Raw genomic sequence first — 11209 nt, forward strand, 5'->3', positions numbered from 1 at the left:
ACTAGAAATAAGCTGTTTTTCCTTCTAATGTAGAACAAAATACTTGTCTATGGTTGTTGAGTATTGAAAGTACATTAGAACAAGCAACTTTGTGATGAGAGGTGTGCAGAAAAATCAATAGAGTTTGTGGTTTCAATAAATCTTTGAGTTGATCTCTTAGCCCTACTCTATTGGTAGTATTCCTCTTTGAATGTCTCACATGCAAAATCTCTAAAGCTGCAACCTTAGGCCCCTTCTACACTTCCATATAAAATCCAGATTATCTGCTTTGACATGGAATATATGGCAGTGCAGACTCATACAATCTAGCTCAAAGCAGATAATATGGATTTTCTGCTTGGATCATTTGGATTATATGGCAGTGTAGAAGGGGGCCTAGTCAGTCTCAACTCAATTTGAGCTTTACCTTTTTTTTACACTGTTCTTGTAATCTTTGGCTACACATTTATATTTTTCTTCGATGAGTCATCTTTCCTTATCTTCTGTATATTAAAATTCCTTTTTATTTTTACTTCCTTCTTAAATTCGCTATGAAGTCACATTGGGTTTTTCAGATATTTCCCATTTTAATTCTTTCATGCAACTGTTCATAGCAACTCCTTTATGAACCTCCACACTTGCAGGATATCTTTTTTCCTTTAGCATCTCTAGTTATTGGATTTTGCCCTGTATTTCCCTGAGCTTGATAATATCATTTCTTCTGAAATCAGAGGTTCACATTTGATTATACACCTTTTCTTTGGTCTGTCCCACAATCATGAATTCTAGCATTAGATGATAACTTTCTCTTAAAGTGATTCCTGTGTCTGATTCCTACTTGTTGGTTAGGATCAGGTCAAATCTGCCCATATTTTTATTTGCAATCTTGTAAGCATTGTCTGGAATTATGCTGTTGCTAGGCTCTTAGTAATATAGACACAAAGCTTTCTGCATTATACCTAATGATCTATATGCTATAGTCTATATGTTATATGTCCCGGTATCAAACCCAGAACCAAATAAGTATGCAACGGAATGGACTAAGGAATTCTGGCATTCAGTTACATCACTGATAATCTGTTGGGACCATATTACTCCTATTAAAGCAGAATTACAATTTGTTTTCCCTGAGCAAGACTAGGTTGAAAATTCAGCTGGCATCTGTGTGTGTTGTGTTAAAATGCCAAGTATCCAAATCAAGTATTTAGGTGATGGGTTCTTATTCCCATGAAACCAAGTCTAGTAAGCCTGATCAAGTTAACAATGTGCTATTGCCAGACATTATTAACTTACCATTGAAAACAAAGGGAAGAACTGAAGAAGAAGAAAAATACTGCCTACTTTATAATCATTTCAGGATTAAGAGGCTGTTTTACTGTAGCTAGGGCATTTATTTAATGAACTGCTTCTAGATGTTCATCTTTTATGGATTAGAAATTTCCAGTAGTTAAGCAATAGTGGAGGTACTTTAATTAATTTTCTTCATGTGTAACTAAATGCCCTTTGGATAAGCACACAGTAAGGTAAGCAGTTGAACTGGGGTTTAATTATTTACCTTTTGCCACCTAAGGATCAATTCAATACAACATCTACAGTCTTCTGCCATATGATATTTTGCATTCTATTGATCTCACAATATGCAGTTGCCATGATTGCATTCCAACAAATCTGGGAGAAAAATGATGGCATTGTTTGGAGTGGAAACTAGGGGCTCATCCAGATAATACCTTTATCCCAGGAGCTTCCACAGCAAACAGGAGGGTGGCCAAACACCATTCTCTGTAAACATGGAAGCAATTGCCACAAAAGGCAAAAAACACAAGATTTCCTGGTGCAGAAGCTGCATATTCTGTTTTGAGCAAAATATGCAATATTCTCATGTCTTTATGTCCCTGCACTTGGAAATCATGGGATTTTTTATCTGGGTTTGTTTCTGGATTTTAGATGTTTGTTTCTGATTGGTCACTTCCTTAAAAGAAGGTGACACTTGAGTAGAAGGCAAAAAATTTGCTTGTGTGCAAGAAATTTCATGAAACATATGGAGTGCACATTTTCTCTGGCCAGGACAAAGAATGAAACTTTTGCAGTGATTCACAGCATGTTTTTTTTTTTTTTGTCGTGTCAGGAGTGACGTGAGAAACTCCAAGTCGCTTCTGGTGTGAGAGAATAAGCTGTCTGCAAGGACGTTGCCCAGGGGATGCCCGGATGATTTTATGTTTTTTATCATCCTTGTGGGAGGCTTCTCTCATGTCCCCATATGAGAAGCTGGAGCTGATAGAGGGAGCTCATCTGCCTCTCCCTGGATTCAAACACAGTGATTCCCCACATATCCACATCTTGAGTTTTTTTTTTTAAAAAATGCTTAAGTTTCCGGCTGAAGTCCCATGGCAGCCATCTTGGGAACCTCTAAATCTTGCAACAAAGAATCAAGTCTGGACAATGGAGGCAGAAATCCCAGGACCAACAGATATGTGGACCTCTTCTAAAGTGACAGGATTTATTACCCCTGTTTAAAACCTGTGATTTAGTGCTGTCTGGAATCGCCCTAGGCGATCCTATCTAAGGCCAGCTGAATAAAATCCCACATTATCTGCTTTGAACTGAGGTATATGGCAGTGTGGGCTCAGATAACCGAGTTCTAAGCAGGTATTGTAAGTTATTCTGCTTTGAAAATTTGGATTATATGGCTGTGTGGAAGGGCCCTCGGTGAGGTGATAGATCCACACCAATCCTTAGTATGAATTCTAAACGATCTAGGCATGATGCTGAGCCTATTTTGGGGAATAGGTTTTGGAGAACTACTTTAACGATTAGTTTAAAACCTTAATTTATTGACCCACTAACATGAAACCCATCAGCCATGTTTTTAAAATCTAATATAAAAAGTGTTGGCACCATTAAAATTCACAAATGTCAATACAAATCTATGAAAGATCATACTAGCAGAGATATGCAACTTTTTACTCTCTAGATGATTTAGAAACCAGTTCCCTTCATCACTTGCCATTGACCATGTCAGTTAGGACTGATGTCCACAGTATCAATTGCCCACCAGTTTCTGCCAACAGTTATCTGATAATGACCAAATGATTTAATTGAAATATTGGTTTCCATCTTTTTTATTTTCTGTCTCTTGATGCCTCGAATTTACATTTCATTGGGCTCAAGCTGTATGTGGTAGCTCTGCCACCTTAAACAGGAATTTCACATGGATAAATACTTCCCCACCCAAAAACAACAATACTAGTTTTCCACACAGACAATTAGCAAAGAGAAGATCAGTTTATAACTATTTCCCCTGATGTCCAGTTCTTTTTTCAGAAAGCATTCTAGCATGAGGATCTCTACTCTTAGTCTGTGATGGTACAGGTGTGACACAAACTCCTTAACATTCTTGGAGTTTGCAGTAATAGAAGGGAAGATATCAATACTATAATATTAATACTTTATTGGTATTCTGCCCTATCTCCCCAAGAGGACTATGAGCAAATGGCAAATGTTACATTAAAATTGGTTAAAACAATTCCATGTCATTCATTTGTTTTCACTCATAAATTTGTCCTACAATGTTTTTGTGTTTTCATGTGTTTAATTTGCATGAAAATTCACATTTATATGTATATATATATATATATATATATATATATTCAATAACGATGTGCTTCTACATGTATTTTATCTTAACATGTGCTGTTTTCAATATATTATTTTGAGCTGAGAACTGTACTAATAAATCAGGAAATGAAAAAGTATATGAATAACCAAACTCCACATACTCTACAGCACTTCTTCTTAAACTATGGGTTAAAAATGGGGTCACTGCAACAGGGAATGGAGGTTGTGAAATATTTGTCAACAGTAAAAAAGTTTCTGAATGCCACTTAGTGGCTGTTTTAGATATTTACATGAATCTGTTAGCAACAATGTGCAAAGTTTTATAGTGGACTTTGCAGAAAAGAAAAATACTTCATAAATTGGAAAATTAAGCTGTTCAGCAAACCTTGAAATGTGGATTTATTGCCAGTAAAATGTTTGATTTATGTGCCTTCTATATGCCTATATACCTGGGGTCATGTAAAAATATCTCAGGTGGAAAGGGGTCACGAGTAGGAAAAATCTAACGGCTCTATAGACATTCTACAGTGCCAGAATTCCACTTTCTGACAACATGCTTCTGGATAGAATTCAAGATGCTTGCAATGACCTTAAAAGCCTGAAATGTCTTGGGACATTTCAAGTAATACCTCCCCTTGTATATGTCTCTTGGAGGTCAGAGGTCTGCTGGGTGCCCTTCTCTGGCCCCTTCCATAGTAAAGGTAAAGCTGGCAGAAGCTGGGGCTGACAGCAGAAGTCACGCTTCTCCCCGGATTCGAACCTGCGACCTTTCCGTCAACAAGCTCAGCAGCTCAGTACTTTAACCCACTGCACCACCAGGAGCTCCTACGGTCCCTTCCATACAGCTGTATAAAATCCACATTGAACTGGATTATATGGTAGTGTGGACTCAGATAACCCAGTTCAAAGCAAATATTGTGGATTATCTGCCTTGATATTCTGAGTTATATGGCTGTATGGAAGGCCTTAAGTCTACTTAAATTACTACTTTCAATTACCTTCATCGGTTTATAATTATTTGATTTTACACTATTAAAGAATTTCAATTCTTTGATTCATCATGTGAATCACAAAGTGATTTTGCATTATATAATGTTCTGACCAATCTCCCCAATTCTGAAAAATGGAAAGAAGTAGTGATAGAACTCCTAGTCCAATACTGTGCCAGAACGTCTTGCTCAGTTTGTTGTTCCACGCATTTTAATGTATCCTTATCTGACAGAGTACTTTAAGGCTGAGGTGTTAAAAGAATTCCAGTTCTAGTTTTCTCCATTCAAAACCAAAGTGAATGGACATATTTTAATTAAAGGCACAAAAAAGATAAAAAGCAAAGCCCTTGAAAAAGCAAAGTCAAATCTCCAATAGCGCAGCTTGTTCACATTGTCTTAAAAACAGTAGTATCCAGGTAACTCAGAGTGCTTTTTACACCGTAGAATTAATACATGGATATGTGCAGTAAGTGTAAGGTTTAAAGGTAAGAGTTCTTGAAATGTAATACAGCCCTTGAAAACCCTGTTGGAATGTCTACTTGAGAAACACACATTTTACCATTTAAATTAGATTTTGTGTTCGTTTTTTATTATCAAACTGTCTAGATTTACTTTTTTTTGTTCTTTCATTAGTTCATGTTTTTAAAAATCCAGTTACAGTATGCAATAGGTTTTAATATTCAAGCTTTAAACAGACATGATGCAGTTGAATGAGATGATCTATGCAATTGAAGCAACTTTCTAAGCATGCAAATGCCATTAATATAAATAGATGTATATTCTTCATTTTATAGCTTGGGCAACAGTTCTCGATGCTCACAGAATGCATGTGTCCCTCCAAAGCAGGGGTCTTCAAACTTTTAAAGCAGAGGGCCGGTTCACTGTCCCTCAGACTGTTAGGGGGCGGGGAGACTATATTTTGATAAAAACATGGACAAATTCCTATGCACACTGCAGATATATTTTTTGTACTGCAAAAAACATGAAAGAACAATACAGTATTTAAAATTATGAACAATTTTAACCAACATAAACTTACCAGTATTTCAATGGGAATGGTGGGCCTACTTTTGGCAGATCAGATAGTCAAGTTAATTCAGATTGTTGTTGTTGTTGTTGTGTGACTTGAAGTTGTTTCAGACTTAGGGTGACCCTAAGTCTAAAGTTTAGACCAGGGGCCGAGTAAATGACCTTGGAGGACTGCATCTGGTCCGCGGGCCTTAGTTTGAGAACCCCTGCTCTAAAGTCTCCTTTTACTATGAATGGCAAGGGATGCTGGAGGAATTTGATTACTGTAAATTCTAGTTAAGAGCTCACCTGATCTACCAATCCCCGATTATGATGACCTACATCTTCCAGATTACTGGTTATTAACCAGTTTGCATGTTCTTCCAGATATCCTGACACTGTTTTTAGCATTAAAATGCACAAAAACACAGAATCAAGCTTAACGTTAAGAAGAAAAAGTCAGCAGATTAAGGCCACTTCTGCACTGCTCTGTAACCCAGGATCTGATCCCAGATTATCTGCTTTAAACTGGATTATATGAGTCTCAATTGCCAGATAATTTGGGATGAAAAGATAATCTGGGATCAGGTCCTGGTACATAGGAGCAACGTGGAGGGGGCCTAAGGCAGCACATTTTATCATGAAAAGATAACCCACTGTCATTTATTGGATTTATTATTACTGTGTTTTACCGCCAGGAAAAATAAAAGCATTCCGTCTCTAGTGCAAAAATGACTTATGTAGCCACTGGATAAAAAATGCACTTTATGGAGGGAAGAAGGATATCAGCATTTACTGTTCTGTCTCAGGCAGCAAACTACCTCACGGTGTCCCTATAATAAATTTGTAAAAATTATTAAACAAGAAAGTGTTTTTTTATATAACTGTTTTAAACTATATGCAGATGCAAATGTTTATTTACTATTTTTTACTTTCAAGTCATTTCCAATTTATGGTGACCATCCTATCACAAGGTCAGTCTTAAATAAGTTCCCTTAGCAGGTGTAGGGAAAGAAATAAGTCTGCAGCACATCCTGGTACATTTTGTTGAAGAATAGAATTTTGGACCTGCCCCTGGGTATCATGTGATCTGAGGGTTGGAGAAAATTGGTGTCCTTGAGGTAGGTCTCTAGGTCATAGTCTTCTCCAGGGACCACATGGATTAAAGGCTTACACCCTCTGGTCTGCCTTCCAATTTGTGGCTGGCCTGGGACCAATCCTCAATTTCAGAGATTCTTCTTGGGGGGCACCGTGTTTTTGCTCTGGGGTAGGCTGCAATGGTCTGGGTTAGACCTGCTGCTTCCACACTGGTCCCAGTCCTTCCATAGTTTTGGCTCTCTCTAGAAACAGTTATAATGTGGAATGATAAAATTTGTCCTTATTGCATCCAATATCTTCCATGTGATTTTGTTGTTTATATGGTTGGGCAGCAATTGGGGGAATGCCAATGCTATCCTTCAAAAAAGAAATCTCACCTTGCCAGCTATGCAACTCTCATTTCGTTTGGGGGGGGGGGGGGGAGCAATTCCTGCATTGGTGATATCTGTGAGAATACAGCTAGATATTTTTCTGCAGTTTGATGTTCTATGTATAATTTTTCACCATGGCTTATGTGTGCTGAGATGTTTGAAAAGTGGACATCTAGAGCTAAACACTGGTACAAGCATTGCCTCCACATGAGCATATGCTTGGATTTGGAGGAATATTGAGTATATGAAGTAGTCCTTAGAAAAGATAAATAAGAATCACACAAATTACTAGGAAAGGCATTGCTTTAAAATGGAGTGGCATTCTCAACTGTCAGCATGAGCATTCAAGAAGACATTTTTATTTGAGGATGCAGCCAGAGAGTTTATTGGTGCTTGGTTTATATCGGCACTATGTTACCTGCGATACACATAATTAGCACTGTAAAAATCCATTTTTGGAACAGGCAAGGTAATGAATGGCAATTTTTTTTTTGTCACTTGGAAAGTTCTAAAATTGGGTAATTCAGCATTCAAACAAAGTCCACGGACAAAATGAATATGTCATTATGTCAATAGCAATGTAACAATAATTTATATTTTAAGTTGCTTTACTGGAAAGAAATAAAGCCTCAGTACCACAATTACATATACAATTCATGTTGACAGTTTAATGAAAAGAATGTGATAAAATGTGAACAAATTCTAGATTTGTGTGTAGAGCAAACCGAACACTGCAATACACTGTAATGAATATGCCGTACCTTATTGCACTCTGCAGTAAGAGAGATGATTCTTCATTTAATTACAAAGAATGTCTAGGTTCTGGTACAAAACATGCTCCAGGCCATTCATCTTTGTTGCTCTTTGGCTATAATGGAGGGGGGGGGGGGAGGTTTGACTATGATACTGTCAAATTTAAAATGGATCCACATGGAAAAATACCATTAAAATACATTACAAAAAGTATCTTTTCTAAAACGATGCTGGTTAGAATCCACTAAACAGTTTTTGTTGTAATCTTCCAAGTTGTTTCCAACATATGACAACCCTATCACTGCATTTTCTTGGCAGGATTTGTTCAGTGTGTTTCTCCAAAGACTGAGCAAGAGTGATTGGCCCTAAGTCATCCACTGGGTTTCCATGGCTAAACAGGGATTCAGATCCTGGTCTGCAGAGTCATAGTCCAATGTCCAAACCAGTACATAAACATGGCTCCCCTATGAATGCATAATCTAGAGCATACATGTCAAATACAAGGCACGTGGGCCAAATCTGGCACATCACATCATTTTATGTGGCCCATGAGATTTTCTATGCCAGGGGAACATAGTTACATTTATACAATCTTACAATTGCAACCGACCCTTTAAAGACAACCATAAAGCTGATGTGACCCTTGCTGAAAATGAGTTTGACACCTCTGTTCTACAGTGATGCATTCATGACTGGTTCATATTTACAATCCTTATATATTCCCTAGTTTAGGTGATATATAAGGACTGTGAAATTCCCACTTACTTGGGAGCAGCAGCTGCGATTGATGGAGATCTCTTCCCTCATCAATTGAGAAGCAGCTGCCTGATGTTTCTGTCCTCCTTCACACAAGAGATCTCAGGTGTGAGGCATGATTTTGACAAAGATCCTGCATCTGAGTGTTTCACTAGAGATCACTCATCAAGAGAGGTGGCAATGTCAGCCAACTGTTTCCCAATCAATTGGAATAGATGCCCATCAATTGCAGCGGGCTGCTGTCTGGTAGGTGGGGATGGGCTGGAATGGTTCTGGAGACATGGCATTGCAATGTAACCATGGTGGTTATGTATTCATAACTGCCTTAGTGAATCGCACCCACTGTGATTATTGACAAGATTAAAAAATAAATCTAAACCTGTCAAATCCCTTGGAAACTTTGAAAACCATTTAAAAATGCCAGACAGTCAAACAGAAGGTCTTCTATGAGTTAAAGCAGTTGAGATCTGTCCCAAAATGTGGTTAAGAAGAAGGATCAACAAATGTAGTGAGGAAAGAAAATAACAGCCTAAACCTTTGAAGTTCCTTGACATAAAACAGTTTATGACATACTGTTTAAGGACATATCACCCGAGAAAGAAATTTAAAAATCAAGTAATCAATAAACAGTAATTATAACAGCAAGTACTTGAGAAGTTACTGAAATTGAAAGCTGTTTAATCACAAAAAACAGTTCCCTTAGAAACAGACTGGATGCTAGCCAGTGTAACATGTATTTTTAATAAAGAGTCCAAGCAGCAGACTCAGGAATTTATAGATCTGTCAGCTAAATTCTGGCCCCAGTTGAATCAGTGAAACCTTATTAAGGGCAAAACGCAGTAAAAATGTAGAACAAACTTCACTGCAGAGAGTGAAGTCATGCCTTGCCTTCCTTAAATAATTCCTTGAAGTGTCAAAATTGATGGATACAGTATTCCTGGTGGAGGTAGATTTGGTTTTGAAAGGCTCAAATGATCCCTATGACAACAGAAAAAAGGTAGAAGCACACAAACCCCCTTAGGAAACTAAAAAGAAAGGATAAGAAGGATGTTTTTTTGGAGAACTGGAGAAATTCAGATGTAATTGTCTTGCCTTAATATATATTCATTTGATAAACCAACTTCATCATTTCTGCTCTAGTTTATTTAAACCAGGGGTGACCCAAGTGTGGTGTGCAGGTTTTTAAAAATCTGATTTTTTTTTCAAATTCCCCAATACACTCTAGGAAGGGTGGATTTTTTTTTCAATGCCCAAGCCATTTTAAAACTAAAGGAAGCCTTTTTTTAAAAAAAAAGGGGGGGGGGGGACAAAGTAGAAAGTGAATTCCAATGACTCTGTTATTTTTTTAAAAAAAAACCCTTTCATAGCCTTATAAATGGACTGAGAAGCTAAAACATGAAAAAAATGACCCACAACCCCTCAACATTTGGGGAAAATTGACACTAATGTGCCTCCCCAGCTTTCCACAATCACATACCACTAACTCAAATCACAGTTTAACCTTGACTTAAAAACTGCAATGTCATAACAAAAAAATAATTGCATGAGTACAGCTCATATGGTTAGCCAAAGAAATGATTGCTCAACAGCAATCATGATCTTAAACCAACATAGTATTGGTACTGAGTTGATGGTGAAATCAATGTCACGTGGCCATTGGAATTGACTCTTTTGTTTTTTCAGGTTTTGTTTTGGAACTTATCGGCAAATGATTTCTCCTTCACAAGGAAGATCAAGTCAATGCTATTTTAAATGCTTCTGGCAAGACAAAATTCCACAAGTATCAAATTCTTATCATTGCCAATGACAAGGAGAAAGCAATTTAATTTGACACTGAAATAACTATTTGGGGTACTTTAGATACCTCTGCCAACTTAGCAGTTCAAAAACATGCAAATGTGAGTAGATCAATCTGGCGGGAAGGTAACGGCATTCCATGCAGTCATACCGGCCACATGACCTTGGAAATGTTTACGGACAACGCCGGCTCTTCGGCTTAGAAATGGAGATGAGCACCACACCGCAGAGTGGGACACGACTAGACTTAATGTCAGGGAGAAACCTTTACCTACCTAGATAGGATTACTCTTATGATATGCTTATGATTACCTTCCTATGATTATGCTTTCTAGTATGTAAGTCTAAGTTGACAACACCTATTTCATTATGTTTTACAGCAGTCTCACTTGCCCAACATAAACAGGCTGGCAGAAGGTTGGATAAGCCAAAATTTTGGATAATGAGGAGGGATTAAGGAAAAGCCTTTTAAACATTAAATTACATTATGATTTTACAAATCAAGCACCAAAACATCATGTTTTACAACAAATCGACAGAAAAAGCAGTTCAATGCATGGTAATGTTATATAGTAATTACTGTATTTACAAATGTAGCACCAAAATTGCATTATATAGAAACAACTGTGGATCCAGGCAGGATGCAGACTGCATTGGATAATACAGAACGTTGGATGAGCAAAGGTTGGATAAGTGAAACTGTACTGTACTTTGTAATTAACGTTCATATGTCTTATGTTTACTTTTTTCTGTTTCATCAATATCCATAAATAAATAAATGTGGGTTAGTGCCATTTCAATTCTTCACAGATGTGTCAAAGTCAAGGAGACATGTTTGAGTTT

This window comes from Anolis sagrei, chromosome 3 (genome assembly GCF_037176765.1).
Source record: "Anolis sagrei isolate rAnoSag1 chromosome 3, rAnoSag1.mat, whole genome shotgun sequence".
Lineage (NCBI taxonomy): Eukaryota > Metazoa > Chordata > Lepidosauria > Squamata > Dactyloidae > Anolis > Anolis sagrei.